This window comes from Ceratosolen solmsi, unplaced genomic scaffold (assembly GCF_000503995.2).
Source record: "Ceratosolen solmsi marchali unplaced genomic scaffold, CerSol_1.0 scaffold11, whole genome shotgun sequence".
NCBI lineage: Eukaryota > Metazoa > Arthropoda > Insecta > Hymenoptera > Agaonidae > Ceratosolen > Ceratosolen solmsi.
This window is the reverse complement of record NW_011948416.1, coordinates 5,185,103-5,202,928: the sequence shown is the minus strand read 5'-3', so window position 1 is coordinate 5,202,928 and position 17,826 is coordinate 5,185,103. Positions and strand designations below refer to the sequence as shown.

The 17,826-nt window shown below is 40.2% G+C and overlaps 1 protein-coding gene across 1 annotated transcript in view; it reads right to left on the bottom strand.

Annotated features, from left to right (window-relative positions):
* smash (smallish) overlaps positions 1 to 17,613 on the bottom strand; it is a 204,389-nt gene extending 186,776 nt beyond the window's left edge. The window contains exon 1 of the mRNA XM_011495743.1: positions 17,364 to 17,613. The gene's annotated coding sequence lies outside the window, so the exon portion shown is untranslated. The remainder of the gene's footprint in view (positions 1 to 17,363) is intronic.
* Positions 17,614 to 17,826: the final 213 nt, after the last annotated feature.

Genomic DNA, 17,826 nt, shown 5'->3' with positions numbered 1-17,826 from the left:
TTAGCATAATTAAACTATATTGCTCAAGGTTTTCACAATAACGAAAGCACAATCCGAGCGTTACGGTTTAGCACACAATATTTTTTATATTATTAAGGTAATTAAGAGATACTCGTTGAAAAGAAAAATAAAACATTTATACTAATGACAACTAATTCGAGGACAATGAAGAAGAAAAAAAAAAAAAAAAAAAAAAAAAAAAAAAAAAAAGGATTAAGAAGTTATTCTATAATTGTATTAATATAAAGAAAACATTAAACTAACATTAATTTTAAGTAGGTACGTTTCTCCGAATAATAATTTTCATCATCGTATTCGTTGTGGTCTAAATTTTGCAAACGATCAAAACTTTGTGGCCTGGAGGAACGGTACCAAGAAGAAATATTATCCGACTTAATTGAATGAACGGAAGTCATAATGATTCTTATAGGTTTGCTTAATCGTTTAAAAAGTAGTGCAATACCCGTTTGAGTGTATAATCTTTTAGCTTTATATTTATCAATGTAAGCAATGATGCTGAATAAATTGGAAAAAATTCTTAGCGGTCAGTAAGATTTCAAGATTTATATTGCAACGAGACGTAAAACTACTATTCTTAAATGCAAATAATTCAGATATAAATGTGTTAGCAAAGTGACCGAATAACCAAATAAATCCCATAATTCGGAAATTATTGTTCGTATTATTAAATTAATTGCTATTAATTAATGCAATGTAACAATTTGACATAGCAAAGTAGTTGTAATGACAATAAAGATAATAATTGCTGAAATTTCTAAATTAATAATATCTACGATGTTATATACAATACTAAAGCTGAATAGTACTTGAGAAAATGATTAAGGCAATAAGATATATTATTTGTGGATCTACGATAAACAATATATTAAATAGAATCTCAACAAATGCACACCATTAGCTATTATCCTCTCTGGCTCTTTATCACCATTTATCTAATATAAGAAAGCTTTGTACTTTCGTTCATGCTTGTATAAGTAAAAGCAAAAGGACTAGTAAGTAGCTCATTGAGCGTCTTCGAATAAACTAATTATTCTTTTTATACTTGTTGCTGTAATAAGTATTCAACCCGTGTAATAATGACTGTAAAATTTTTAGGAGAAAGTCGTAGTGGGGCCCGGTGTTATGTGTTCTCTTTATCTCTCTCTCTCTCTCCCCTCTTTTTTTTTTTTTTTTTTTTTTTTGAAAGACAAGAGCCTTCTTCATTGTCCTCGAATTAGTACTCGGGCATTATTCGGAAAGCCGTGCAGCGGCACTTGCTTGGTTACAACAATTAAAGGACACATTAAAATGAGCATGAAAGAAAAATACACGTAGCCGCGCAATAGTCTCATTACACACTTTCGTTAGAACTCGTAAAAAGAGATAGCGACAGGCGGATCTGCGACAGCGAAAGAAAAACAAAAGTCAACGTCGCCGCGGAGGGATCGCAAGCCAAGAAAACTCTAACGACACTTTAAAACATTTTCCTCTACTACCATCACCACCACCACCCCCTTCACTCCCGAGCCCCCCCCCCAGTTGCCGCGTGAAACTTATCTAGAAAGTTTTATTGCCTGAACGATAATTAGTCTGTGCACATAAATGACGAGTAATTCATTCGGCAACACTCGATGCGCAGTCTTTAAAGATAACTTCATTTACAGAGTATCAAGTCTAATTTTTTAACATTTACTCCAGGTGCTTAAAATAATTGACGCGATCATTAATGTCGGAACAAAGTTGCATAAATTCTTGAATATCATTTATTGCCGATACATTCTGAAATCTCGGCACGTGCAGCATATTAATAATAACTGCACACTTGCAAGATGGTTATTAATAATTTTACTCCACGATAAGTAGGCACTTTCAGCACGAAAACAGATCAATATCTTAAAATAAACAAAATACTACACATGTTATATATATATATAGTAGGCACTTTCAGCACGAAAACAGATCAATATCTTAAAATAAAGAAAATACTACACATGTTATATATATATATCATGTTATCCTGAATTCTTACAAGTACTCGATGTAATAATTAAAAAAAAAAAAGAAAAAAGAAAGAAAGCTACCGAAGCTTTGCGAATCGAGGCACTTCGAAGCACATATTCATGGTGCGGATATACATCGGCGTGGACCTCCTTTGATTGTCTCGCACGCGATTTACGAGTGTAAAATTATAATCCGGCCCAGCCTCTGGAATTTTCATTTCACCCAATTCTTCTCGATAATACGTTCTCTCGCCTCTTAATTAGTACAGTCCAAGTACAAACAAGATACTTCGCCTCCTCTTACTACGCATCTAATGTCCTGGCTGCATTCGCGCGACGGATTATCCAGGTTTATTCAGCGCGCAACGTCCATGGGAGTTTCATTGTGCGGCGATGATTCACTTGCACCTCCACGGGGACCTGCAAACCCGACAGTAAGATCCTTGAAGATTTGGATATAAGAGTCCCGTCGGGCGCCTCACGCTGTTTCCGCACCTTTTCAATTCGCTTTCGTCTCAAGTTCTCGGGTATAATAAGTAGCATGTGGCTAATAACTTCTCGTGCGACGTAGGTCCAAAACTCGGCTTATAAGCAAAAACTAATCGGCTTTAAAAAGTATAAAATTTCGTCACTACGTTAATGTCGAGTCGATTAAATCAAGAACGTCAAAGACTTTCCCTGGTTTCGCCGCTTAAACCTACGCTTAGACTCTCCTTCTTTCCTGTACTCACGATCGCGCGAGATCGCGAGAGCATTCCACACGGTACTCATCGATTGTAATATTATCGATGGATCTCGTAACTCGATTACGATCAGGAGTAAAAATTTCTCGAGCAAAGAGAAAAGTCTGACATTCTTAACGCGCGTGCGGCTAATTGCAAAAGAAAGAGCAAAGTAGCGGAGAAATGCGGGTAGGCTAGCCAAGTTTGCGCCTCCCGCGTAAAACATATTTCCCACCTCTTGCAAGACGTCCGACACAATCGTCGCTCGCGTGAAAGTGTTATTTATACAATTTTCCGCCTCGCTCTTCCCTCCTCATCTTATTCACGACGCGCGCCTCTTTTAATAACGTATTGCACGGCGGCGCTCATTTGACAAAGATTAAAATTAGAAAGTATGGAAGGGGAAAATCAAGAGAGAGAGAGAGAGAGAGATAGAGAGAGCGAGAGAGCGAGTTAAGAAAAGAAGGTGGAAAGAGGGGTCGGGGAGGGAAATCGAATGAAAGGCTTTCGAAAAACTGTACTAGGGTAAAAAAGAAAGGCCTACTACGACTTCGTAAATTATATCAGCGAGATTTTCGTCTCCCTTGTGTACTCGGAATGTGTCTTTCCGTCTGGGGCGGGGAGGACGAGGGAAATGGAAAAGAGGGCGAGGGAAATGGAAATGGATGAAGGGGAGAGGGGGAGAGCGAAGACCCAGAAGGAAACGCGCACGTACGCGAAGAACGATCGACTTTCTAAATTTGTATCGGGTATACGCTAGCGAAGAAGCGACGTCACTTTCACCCCGATTGATAAGATACATCGCTGCCGCGGCATTACGCGCAGACCTACAATACGGAGAAAGAGGGACGGAGAAGGACATTGAAAATGGTCCCACGGTGGCTGGGGGAGAGGCCCGCACGACGACAACCAAGTTGGAAGTGCGCACAATGGAAAGGCGGATGAAGGCGAGCGATAAAAGGGAGGCCGCGAGCGAACGGGCGAACGGATATCGATTGCTCGGAGTCATTTCCTCGGGATGATTTTCAATACGCGTCGGGGAGAAATTCACGCGACGAGTAATGCGAGAAGAAGAAGACGGAAGGCGAAAGTAAGTCGAGAGCAAGTGAGTTTGAGTCTGCGTTTGTTGCCCGTCGCTGATCGGTGAGGGCTAGGGTAGACGGTAGGGCGACTGCAGGATCTAACAGCAGTGGGAAAGGGGATAAAGAACGATGGGTTTACGTTGGAATTTTGTCGCGCGAATCAAGAGCGAATTGCTTCGCTTGAATACGTACCGCGAAGAATTAATAGCCCATACGATGCCACGCGCTTTCAACATGCATGCACTTGATTTTACAAAGTATCCCCCCCCCATCGCGCTCTCTCACTCTCACTCTCACTCTCTCTCTCTCTCTCTCTCTCTCTCTTCCTGCCTCCCCCTATCTCTCTAACGGGCTCGATGTACTTTATTTTATCCACAGGTGTGTACAGATCGTAGATAATACGAGATTCGGATCCCAGCAACTGCATCTCTCTTTCCTCTAAGCCACTTCCTAATAAATATTGCATGCCTCTAGAGAGCATTGCAAATGCCGAATGCAAAATTTGTTGGCTTAAAGGCCTAAGAGTGTAACGGAATTTTTACAATACCAAGGATTGTGCTTAAAATTTATACCAACGTTCATGGAAAGCACGCACTGTCTGCTCCCTATGGAAATTATAAAGTGATAAATTTTTTTAACGCAAGTTGGCCGTCTTCGAAAAGGCACAATTTGCCATTTAAAATTAGTACTACGTACGAGATCAATTAGAGGAACTGATTAAATTATAGTAATCAGCGAGTTTTCAGCTCTGCAATTTGCTTTTCACCGGATGATATATATTTAATTTTTTTGTAATATCCCCATTTTCAATTTACTTTCACATTATTTTCCACGTCGTTATACATATTGCCATTCATAGTTTTCAATCCATTATTTATACTTATTCCATTAGCCTTTTAGGAAAAATTTTTCTAAAAAGACAATTTTACAGATATTTCGAAGCAACATGGACGATTACACGATAACAATAAACTCGCTCGACAGATAACTTAACGTTGTTCGTATACGTCGTTAGTTAGTTCATTGTAGAAATTATATCATGAAGACGATGGCCGATAGATAGATTTATAAATTATAAAATGCATAATAAGTAGCCTCTTTACCAAAAGTATAAAGCATTCTTTTATATTATAACAGAAAAGAATTGTCATTAGTTTGCAATATTTTTATTTAGTTTTCATTAAAAATTCGAGCGATAAAATCAGCACTATTCATTAATTGGTTCATTTATTTATTTATTTATTATTATTATTATCATTGTCATCTCTCAAAAAAAAAAAAAAAAATAAATAAAAAAAAAAGAAGAAGAAGAATCAATAGCAATGGGAATTTGCTGCAAATCAGATAATTTTCAGTCGAGCGAAAATGCTCATTTTCTCACAGACGCACGGGCTATACCGTAATTTCTCGGACCGCGATTACCAATCACTATGAAATTGTCGGAAAGATCCTGCAAGATCGCGTTTATATCCCTCGGTAGCCTTGGCGATTAGCCGTCTCGATTTTGCTTATTAGTGCAAATTTTCCTCGTCCCTTCCCTTTCCAAATCCCCATGTAACGCCGAGTTTCTGTCAACTCGAGTGTTTAGAGGAATATCGTTAAATTTCCTTCAATTTTTCTCTTACCCATCTGCCCATTGGTTTATCACACATTCGCGATTTATACGACGATAAGATATTATAGCTTTATATGAAAAACTGGGCATTTTAATTTTTCATCAACATCTGTTTTCAGTTAAGAATGTTTTAAGAAGTTTTTATCGCAAAGCTTCATTCTGGAATTCTATAAAAGCCGAACTCGGCACATTTTTCAATTTTTATAATATTCTTAAGGTATATTCGGCTTCGTATATTCCTAATGAATTCAACGCCCATCATAAAATGACTTAAAAGAAAGAAAAATATATACCTCCGTATGATTAATTCTTAAAATATTCGTAATGTTGTTTTGATTAGCATATAAATTGGTAAAGGTTCGGATAATTATGCCTTTTATGGGACGTATAAAACAAAAAAATAATTGATTATAGAATGAAATTTCGCGGTAATTATATAAATCAACGGCACTAGCAATGATATTACAACTATTTTTATAATATCATTTTAAGTACCGCGCGTATTACAAATACTGTGTGTTCTCTTGGCCGAAGGTAAATGAAGCTCCGTCCCGGTCGCCGAGGCGGACCAAATGAAAGCAGAGTCGACGGTCGGCTTTCGCTAAAAGCATCTAAGTCTCCCGTTTCCATTCAAACGACATATTTTTCGCCTTAATTATTAATAATTGAAGAATGTTGCAGCTCGACACCAACAACCCCCCCCCCCCCTCCCATCCCATCCCATCCCATCCCATTCCATCCCTACCGCTCTCCCCCACTCGGTGTTCGCCGCTAGGTGACAGACAGAAGAAAAGCGCAACAGGCGCGAGGAAAAAAACTTTCTTCTTCTTATTTGCACACAATCTCGGAATATCTTCATGTATCTAATACCGCTATAATAAAAAAAAAAAGTCAGAGCGTCGACATTCCCCGACTTCTCTCTCGTATAATTATAACTTTGAGTCGCGTCGCTCAAGATTCTCGAAAATAATAAAAGCCGGACTCCACTATTTACTAACGACCTCCCGTTATACGTACGTACGCCTAGCAAAGAGAGGCGATAGCTACGGACGAGCCCAATGATCCTCGTTACCTTTTTTTCTCTCTCCTTTCTTCGGTCGCTCTTCCTTTTCTCTCCGCGTCCCCCGTCGAATTTCTTTCTCTCAGCACGGTAGCCGGGCAACGGCGGCGCGGAATCGTAAAATCGATTAGCGAGCCGGGAGAGAACCGAAAACCGGTTATCTCCGGCCGGGGCCGCGCGCCACCGGAAACCTTTCTTTCTCCGTAGTCTCGAGCAGCGCTCGAAATGTCGCTCGAAAATGCGCGGGAAAGCGAGCGCGTGGATGCACTTGATTATCATCGGTAATTGCGCCTTTAATTTCGCGTTTAATATCGCATTGTTATGGGTGAGCACGGCTGTCATTTCCCTGCCAATTGTGCCGGTCCCTTCCAACGCCAATCACTTTCCATCGAATGATTTTTGATGATTTCCCACCCACCGCCCTCCCATTTTTTATCTCGCATCGCGGCGTCTATATAATCCTCCCATTCTTCATCTCGACTTTTAAAAAACTTTGCGTGATGAATCACCTCGATCGCATTGGTACGTCGCATTATTAACGTAGACGGCGGACCTATTTGGAATCGCCGCTCCAATGCCTCCCTACTCGTTTGACCGAAAAATAGATTGCCAGTTTAGATGGGGAGAGGAGGTCCCGCTTCAAAATCATCGATCTTCTACCGAAAGCTTCTATAAAAAAGATCCAATGGAATCCGTACTTCGTAGAGGCTCGCGAAGAGGTTGGGACTAAAAAAGGCTGAGACGGCGAGTCGAATGCCGTTACGCTATTTCTCGTCTCGGACGCAAAACGACTGTGATAAACTTCGCTAACTCGAGGTCAATTATGAGATAAAAATTTTCACTCTTCCCTCCCTCTCGCCCTACCGCCCAACCACCCCCCCCCCTCCTCACATCCCCATCGATTTCTTCCATTTGATTCTTCTCTTATGCGCGCTATGCGAGTGTTTTGTTCGTGTAGCTTATCGACCGCTTGCACAACGCGCACGCGCAAGAAAGTAAACTTACGGAATGGTTCGATGAGCTACTTAGGTTGCTAACGTAAACTGTGAATCTGATGTGAATTATGAAAAGTAGGTTCCATTCGAGTTGGATGCTTGAATAAGGTTTGTTCTTTCCTCATAAATAATAAATAATCAGCCAAATGTGCTTTACTTTACACCGGCTATATGTATTTTCCTAAAACTACTCACCTGCGTTTATATCTTAAAGGTTTTAAGAGATATCTGCCGCTACGTTAAGTGCACTTTTCAATAATATCTGTACAAACATTAAGTTCGTTATAGCCAAGTTTTTTTTCAATTTAGATTTTCAATTACTGTAAAAACAACAACAACAACAACAACAACAACAACAACAACAACAACAACAACAACAACAACAAAAAGCAATTACGACTTATTACTTTACATTTGCATTTGTCATGCTATTAGTTCGTGTATATTATGCCGCGCGAGATAGACATGATTAATACGAATTTCCGTGCAAAAAAAGAAATAAAATTTTATATTCCAATAACGATATTATGATTTCATTGAAATGAAATAACATGACATACGACTAAATGCCATTTATATTTAAAAAAATTTGTAATCTAAAATCTAAACTTCAAAAATTATGATTATTGCAAAAATCACTATTCACGTCGAATATTAGTTCCTAATTTAGATTATGACCTTCTTATCGTATGACTCTTAGTTGTGAAGGAATAATGAGAAATAATGTACGAGACTCTATTTTACCATTTGAAATTTCTACCATCTCACTAGTTACTATAAATTTACGTTAAAAAAAAAAACACACACACACACACACACACACACACACACACAAACATTACAACAAAGTATTGGGTAAAACTATTTACAAAAATAACACAAACAGAATAATTATTATTTTATCTGACGAAGATTATATCGATCTATTACGGTCAACCGGAATAACAACTTTTAATTTTTTTACCTTTTAACCAACTGTTGCCTCCCCCACACACACGCGCGTACCGAAAATTCTAATTAATTCTAATCACTAATCTTTCGAAATATTCAATTTACAGATACACGTTAGCTCATAGACTCGTTTACACGAGTTTCAATCCAAACAATTTTGATTAACACAAAATAACGAATGTAATGTTTAAATTTCTTCTATTTTATTTGTTTTCGGGCTATTAACTCGATGTTTATAATGCTCCGATGTTATCAGAAATTACTAAAATTAATTTTAATCGCCCATGTAAATAACTCGATAATACCAAAGAGTAGAGAAACACATTTTTACTATATTTGCCTGGGATTTCTACTACTATTTCATTAATTTTATGATATACATATGTATTATTACATTAATTTGTACGAAGCACGAAGTGATAAAAGAGTAATTGATTGATTTTAGGACTCCGCTACCTATTTACCAATATTAAACCACTTTCTGATTGCTACTTTAAATTTTATTAGTTCAAGTTTTTCAATTGTTTTTCATCATTCGACAAATTATTTGCGCATGCATGCTCACACGATTGTGTAACCCAATAACTTATAAAAACTTTACGGATATCGATTAAATTATAGTCACAAATCGAAACCGTGATCGTTCAGATATGATTTTAGGTGTACTGCATTCAACTGATATGAAAATTGTAATTTAATCAAAAGTTCTCGAAAGCCAAAATACATGCATAAGCGCAATGTTCATTAATTGACAAATTCTTTTCATTATTCATAACAATGCAAATAATAATAAAACTCTTGAGTTATACAGTCGCCATCTAAATGCAATATTATGAATAACTGAATATCGTACATTAAAAACTATACAGTGTTTGTTTTAAAATATGAGATTCATGTGAACTTTGAGTTACTATTTAAGCGTAGGTGTAGCTATAAATTTTGTAATTACGTGGTAATAAACCGATAGCCTTTATACCGCGCACGTAAACTATAATATTATGAAAATATGCTCGCCTGTTTGATAATTTAATAATCAATAGTTATTCTGTTCTATAAATGATTTGATTCTCCACGAGTTGAATAAAACCCGATTGTTTAAAAAATCAGCATTTGAAAGCAGAATTAAGAAAAAAGATAAAAAAAAAAAAAAAAAAAAAGTAATAACTCGGTAAATAATCGCGCGGGTTACGTAATCCTATTAAATAACGATTAAACACCCATGGACTCGCTTGAATCCGTGTAAGCCACGAAAATTCCCTTATCAACAGATGCGCGCTTAGGTACGCGCGTATTGCGCAATATTTACAACTTGCGCGAGCGTGAGGCTGCAATGGCCGTGTGCTGTCGCTCGAAAATTCCGGAACTGAAACAAATATCTTTTATTTGCATCGCATTTCACGCCATTAAATCAATCATTCGGCAATTTAAGTAACTCTTGTAAGTTACCGTCCCTTTGAGTCCACACGTATAAATGCATAATTTCTGCGTAGACCTTTTTTTCTGTCGCGGCAATGCTCCACCATAAAATCCAAGCGCATATACGCGAGCAAACACACACGCGCAAAATCATGCGCATTAGTATACATATGCACAATGCACGCGTCGTAAAAAATATTTTACGAGAGTTAGGACTACCTTCAGCAACAACAGCAACAACGAAAAAGAGGTGGGGAAAAAAATGGAGCCTTAAAGCGAAGAAAAGATCATATACGACGAAAAAGAAAAATTCTACCTCTTTTACAAACTACTCGCTCGCGCGCATTTTTTCTTTCGTAATTGCTTTAATCGCCTGAGAGAGAGAGAGAGAGAGAGAGAGAGAGAGAGAGAGAGAGAGAGAGAGAGAGAAACCTCGGCAACCTTGATCCCCTTGACCTTTCTCCCGTTCCTAAGAAAACGACGAGTGGAAAGAGAAAGAAAAAGAGACGAAGAGAGAAAAAACCGCTCGCGGGAACAACACAACTCGTGAATTTCATCGTGGAGGTGCGATTAACGCGTTTAGTTCATCTCTCGGCTCTCTCGGCTCTCCCTGTTCACCCCGCTCGCCCCGCTTTTCTTCTCACTGATCTTACGTCAATGGAACTATAAGATGAACACGGAACGACGTCATCAGCGTACACACAAATAAACTTGAACGCAGGAATTCAATGCGACAGTTCACATGCGAAAAATAATTGCTGTAAAAAACGACCTTTTAAAGGTTAGCATTATATTATGGCGCTGATATCGATGTTTTTGCCCTGTCACATTGCCATTACATTCGCCTTACTGCATGAGCATTTAATTTGCATTAGCGAAAATGTAAACCGATACCCCACCCCATATATATATATATATATATATATATATATATATATATATTCTCAGCTTCACTCTAGCATACTCATAAGAATCCAAATTTCAAGATGGCTATTTCCACATGCTTTACGTCCCATTAAAATTGCTTTATCGTGTATTTACCATACCGATTTATTATTATACATTGATGTTAACTCAACTCGATCATTATATTTCATTACAAAACAAAAACAAACAAAAACAAAAAACAAAAAGAAAAAGAAAAAGAAAAAATATCGACGACGTATTTACTTGTAATATAATAATCAAAATAACGCGAGTAAAATCGTCCTTCGATATTAAAGTATGACATTCTTATTCTTAATGGAACATGATAATAATTTAGTTTTAATCAAATATTTTGGTCGCCATCGATAGAAATTTAAATATACATTGCCCATAATGCCGAAACATTTTTCATTCTTAATTTAACGCGCTCTGCACACTTTGCTATTTTATAAAATCGATCGACCAGCTTTGCGAGCCATTAAAAATGCAAATGTAATTAATCGTCCGCGTATTATCATATTAAAAAGTTAAAAGTTAAAAAAAAAAAAGAAAAAGAAAAAGAAAAAGAAAAAACCCCACCCGTGTCCCAAATCAAAACAAACGAATAAAGTAACTAATAGATGAAGCGAGCTCGATTGCAAAATCAAGAACGAAACGAAAATACGCGCAGGACATAAATCCCAATCGATCCGCGCTTTATTCCTCCGAACTCACGGACGTTTGGTATTTCTTTTTGCTCTTGGCGATGCCGTCCCACTTTTGCGTCTCTTCGCATCGCACAGCGCCAGTCATATTTACCAATACGCACATGTGCGCCTGCGCATTAGATAGGCGCGTGCGCAACATGCAAATTGAATAATGCGATTGGCCGTAGAGATAATCGTCCGCGCTTATAAGTATAAATCCGGGCTTAGTAGTTCCGGAATGCGCGCCGCATATCTGTACACACACGAAGCCAAATAGCAAACGAGAGTGTCTCGGTGTCAAGCGCATTACATGTTTAAGCTGGATGCTGCCGATGCTGTCGCTATGATTCAATAATTTGCCTCGGACTGATAAATATCTCTTCCCCGCATTCATTCGCAACGGGAGAAAAACGCGGCGGGCAAGGATGCACCCTACATTGAATAATCGTAGCTCGTAATTTCGACGCGAGATCTGTTGCTTTACGGGGCGCTTAACCGATAACGATGCCCTGCACAACTAATTTTCTCGGTCGCATGCCCCGCGATCGAAAATTTATCCCACAAAATTTTATCGAGAGAAATTTTAGCCCGACCGAACGAACGACCGGCTCTCGGTAAAGTAACGAAGGACGTCGAATGCGTAACAGCTCTGCCTAAAACGAGACGCATAAGAAATTAAATGCAAATTACAGCCGTTCAATTTAAAGGTCTAGCGATTGCCCTTTATTCTTCATATTTCACCCCCCCCCCCTTTTTTCATCTTCCTTTTTCATCTCGTTTCGCTTCTTTTACGTCCTTTATGATGACCGGAGCACTACGATTGCCGCTCAGCGGGACCACATCGTTTTGCGATTATAATAAAACGGAATATCACCGCGGTCCAATCAATCGACAGAGCAAACCGAATTCCTCGCACTATCGATTGATAAAATTTCGCATTTGTGAGCTACGTTTTTCGTCCAACTTATCTCACACACACACGCTCACGCTCTCTCTCTCTCTCTCTCTCTCTCTCTCTCTCTATATATATATATATATATATATCTATCTCTCCATCTCGCTCTATCTCTCTAACTCTCTCACTCTCTCGCAAGCTCGCTCACTAATCTCGAGCTGCCCGACGATTAGTCATCTCTTATGCCGTTTATCCAGTACGATGTCCCCTTAATTACAGCCATAATTTAAAAATAACCGAGGGACCCCTCTTGTCATGCGCATCGTCCACTTCTTACCGGCTAGGAGTGTCCGGTGGCTCATTTCCGTCTTTAATTGACCCGAAAATCATGCCTTACAAATTTATAGGAAGCGAATTTATTGGAGAAGAAACCGGCAGGAAGAAAAACTGAAAAAGGAACACGACGGTCACTTTTCATCTTCGCAGTGAATAGAGGAGCCGATAATGTAGAATCCTACTTATCCCCGGCAGTTACGGGCCCCTCTTCTAAGCATTGTAGTATTTGGGCCCCCGTTCGTTGCATAACAATAAATGCTGACGTGCAGTTAAAGACTTCATTACGGCGTCGATGCTGCCAGACTCGAGCGATATTTCTTTTCTGTCCTCTCTCTCTCTCTCTCTCTCTCTCTCTCTCTCTCTCTCTTGGGATGTTTAACCTCGACCTCCCGCCCGTCACTCCCTCCCTCGTATTCCTCCCTCGTTTATAGAGACATTTGTGGTTGTGAAATTCCCTTTGATTAAGTGCTAACCTTTTTCTCGAGACTTACTCTTCGGTTTTTAATTTTCAATTTTTCTCTTTTCTCTTTTAGTTGAGTGGAATGCGCGTCGTGACGCGCTCCTTATAGCCCAGCATCAAAACATGTTTGAAGCAAATACTTGAAGAAGACGTATGTGAAAGTAATTTAATGCAGTTACGAATGATTGAATCATAGTTTAACAATGCGACGTGCATGTTTAAAGTATGTTCGGTGAAGAATTCAATATTTCATAGAATTAATCATGCATTTATCGTCGCGATACTTATTTATTTGATGATTTAATATTGATAAGCACCCGACTCTATTTCCATTGTAATACGGCTTAATTTGTGTAATTTAAATTCTTAAACTTTTTCGATAAATCATTTGCGATTTATTGAAGGTTATACGCGGAGAAAAATATTATATTTTTAAACTTTTTCAATTTAATGGTCGCTACTGTCTATGCCTAACTAATAAAAACTTTATGAAATACAGTGGCCCATTCTGGTTTTTAGGCTCTAAATAAATAAGAATATTGTTTATAAGAGAAAATTTAACGAGTAATTGTCATTTAAAAACTCGTTCATTCCTATTTGTAAATTTAATGTATATGTAATATTATGTATTCTTAAGATTTATTGTTCGTCGTCAAACTCTGTTTTTTTTTCCTTTTTTATATAAGGACGATGTAAAAAGGTTGATGATAATAAGACGGAGTTAAAAGAAAGTTTAATACACTTTTCTCATACAATCTAACAGATGTACAATTTTTTATCTGGGGGCTACGCGCGTGTGCGTGGCTGCGTGTGCCTATCTGTGTGATACCAGAGCATCTAAGAATTACCACCGCGTTCGGTCTTTCAGAAATTAAAATTAGCATCTAGTGGGTAAAAAAAAAAAATAGTTTATGCATTTCATTTTATCTAGTCTCAAAGATTTAAAACTGGTTTAGAGATTTATTATGCGTCCATGTGAGCTAAAAGAGAAAAACAAAGTTTGTGAAAGAAGCCATCGTTACTATTCTTTTGAAAGGCATGCGAGACATTAGGTCCTCCTTGTAGTGGAAGTCCCCATACTCTTCGCGTCTATCTCCTTTCAATTCACAATACTAATGCCAAATAACACATGTATCATTATAGTCGATCATTAATGTGCAATTAATATTTATAGAGGAAGAATGCTAAATACGTGTATGGATAATTCACATGAATGCCCGTAATATGTCATGGGACTCGTCGTTACCTTCCCTACTAAATACCTTCGCTCCAAAGCAATAAACGAATTGTCGGAGACAATTTTTTTTTTTTTTTTTTTTTTTTTTTTTATTTTATTTTTTTAACAAAGACAGAAGAAGCCCATCACTCTTTGTACGCATTAATGCGCATATTAAATACTGAAAATTATGAAAGCGAAGGTAGGGGAATGTAGGGACTTGAGCCTGAGGCACGATAATAAATCTTAATAAAGCATTATTCACCTTTCCCTCGCTAATTTTATTTCTCAATTGGCGGGCGCCGAAAGCGATTCTCGCCGCCGAAATTCGCAATGATTCCAATCGCACCGTCTTTCACCGATCGCGAATTGAAAGGACGTCGATAAGCGAGCCGCGTTTCTCCACGTCGGCTCAACCAAAACTACTCGTATCCGCGCTAACATTGGCAATGGCAAACTCGCGCAAATCTACCCAACGATTGCCCAACGTCCGAACGAAATCATCCTCGAATCGGCGCATCGAAAGCCTCCGAAATCGGCAACGAATAAATCACCATCGCCGCGACCCGACGTCGGCGCCGATCGACCAACCTCGATTACTCCTCCTGGCACACGGCTCGCGCAACCCCGACGACTCACCTGAAATTAATTGCGCCACGCGCACGCCTTACCCGTCCCTTTAAGCGGCGCAAGTCGACAACGAGCAAAAAGCCTCGAGTCCCGTTTGATAAGGCGCCTCATTTTCGCAAGCCTTACACACACACTTACGCAACACTCTACCGCTCTACACTCTACCCTCATCGACATCCAGCGTTACCCCGTCCCAGCGATCTTTATTTTTATCGGGGTCGATTCCTATCGGCTGTTTTTGTCGTCGTTGTCGTCGTCGTCGTCGTCAATGTTGTTGTTGTCGTTGTTGTCGTTGTTGTCGTTGTTGTCGTTGTCGTTGTTGTCGTTGTTGATGTTGTTGGTTTTAGGACGTCGGAAGACAAGTCGCGTCTACCCTTTGGACGACAATACAATTCGCGAATTTCGCTGAAGACTCGTGAGTTTTCTACCGATTTCCCGGAACCACGAGTCCTCCTCAATCTCCTCCCCCGTACATTCGCAACCAATGTGGTGATTTGGTTCATGAGGTTCATAATGATTTACGAAAACGTCAAGCTCGCCTTAAATTCGCACGCGCGCGTATAATGATTAAAGTTAGGGAAGCAAAAGGGAAATGAAAGCCAACAAAAAAAATGTTGCCGCGCAGCTGTGTAAGTGAGAAACAGTCACTACTTCGATAACGTCACTTAGGCGTCGGGAATTTCGGCCGATTGTCAAAAACCGTCGCGAATCATCCACTGGATGAGGATGGATGCGAGGGAAAGGGACACGGGAGAGGTATCGACGGTCCCAACTGCCGTTCTACCACGATACATTACAATGACATTTGATGATATTTACCACGGCCGAGTGACACGGAATGATGTCGTGTGCAGCGAAGCACCTCGACAAAACAGCCCCACTCCCCTCGCCAACCGAGTCAATATTTATTTTGTAGTATAGACGTACGTCGCCGCCGTATTTGCTGGAAAAATCGTGCGACGCTGTATTCCGCGATTACGGTAGCTGGATTATCACCAAAAGCATACAAAGGCAACCGACCGCGTGCCCATCCTTCCCATTCGTATCTTCGCCTCTTTCATCGACACCATAACCCGCCGCGGATTTTTAATAAGGACACGATGATGCGTTGTAAAAAACGGGAGCGCCTCGATAATATTACGATAAATTGCGATAAATTGCGATAAATTGCGATAAATTGCCAGATTGTAGCGAGGCTGAATAAAAAAGAAAAAAAAATTATTCGTCGCATTCAGTGTTGCTAGAAGATAAAGTGGCGCTGGTTTATAAAGCAGCAGCTTACGGTACCGACGTCCTCGCACTTTCCACGCTCGACGACTCCCAAACGGTAAAACCTGCCGTTTCAAGGTACTCAGCACGCCTATTTACCAAAAATTAACCCCTTTCAACAACAACAACAACAACAACAACAACAACAACAACAAAAATAATACAAGAAAAGAAGAAGACAATGCACGCATGTTGATAGTATTACTGGGGTAGCGTTGCACTGATTAAATGCCGGCTGACGCAGCAGGGAGTGGAAAATTTTCTTGTTCCTTTAGCTCATTCACGTTTATCAATGCTTCTATCCTATCCTATCCTATACTATACTATCCTATCCTATCCTATCCTATCCTATCCTATCCTATCCTATCCTATCGAATAATATAAAATTTGTCAAATTTAGTGAATTTGGCGAATTTGACGAGAAAGTGTGGTAGAATTTATTGCACGCCGAGATGGCTAACGCAACGGCAAAGCACCCCGACGCATTAGCTAGCAGCACACATTTTATGCAATTCACTTAAACATATGTAGTGCGCCGGTGATTAGGCGTCGAGTGCATTTCTTGGAAAAGTCGCGGGCAGCGGCCGGGCGCCAAGTATCGATCCTTCGCTATAATTATGTTTGCTCGAATGATAATCCGTTTGTATTAATAGAAGCCATGGAAGGGCCGTGGCAGGCGCACAACGACGTACCTCGTCACCCTTGACGCAATTTTAAAGAGCCAATCTCATCAACGCAAGCCGACTCTACTCGTCTAATGTACCCCATGACTTCGTCCCTGGGGAGGAAGGAATTCACGCGCGCGCGCGGGCTCGTGCGAATTTCCACGTGGCGTCGCATAGGCCATGGTCGCCGTGGTCGAGGATCCTGTATCAAGCATTGGGTGATATGGCATCCGAGGATGTTGCCGAGCCCACCGAGTACCATCGAGCTCGTCGTTTTTAACACGCCCGAGGAGAGATGCACATTGTCCTGGTGCGGCGTCACGTCGCGGAGGGTAGAAACTCGCAACGCCGCCCCATGGACGTAGGTATGAGCTTCGGGCCACGGCACTTGGTGGGACGTGGGGACGTGGGACGACGACTCGATCGATCGGGCCTCACCTCTGAAAATGCCTCCTGGGTGACCGCCCCCCGTCGCTCCGGGAATGGTCGCGATGCCTCCGTCGGCGCAGAATCTCGAAGTGCCTTCCTCTTGGACGCGCACAGGCTCCCGCTGTACTTCCTCCAACTTTTTGAGGATCCTTTGCTTCGTGCGCGCACACCCACCGAACACGACGATCACCTCCTGCGCCGCATCCACCCTCCCCGTCAACAACGGCTCGCACGTTCCATCTCGCGGAACGCACGCTCTGTTTGACCGGAGGGCGAGAGGTAAGAGAGGAATGAGAGATAAGTTAGAGAGAGAAGAGAGAGAGAGAGAGAGAGAGAAGAGAGAAGAGAGAAGAGAGAGAGAGAGAGAAGAGAGAGAGAGAAGAGAGAAGAGAGAGAAGAGAGAGAGAGAGAGAGAAGTGAGAGAGAAGTGAGATAGAGATAGAGAGAGAGGAGTAGGCAAACAGACAGACAG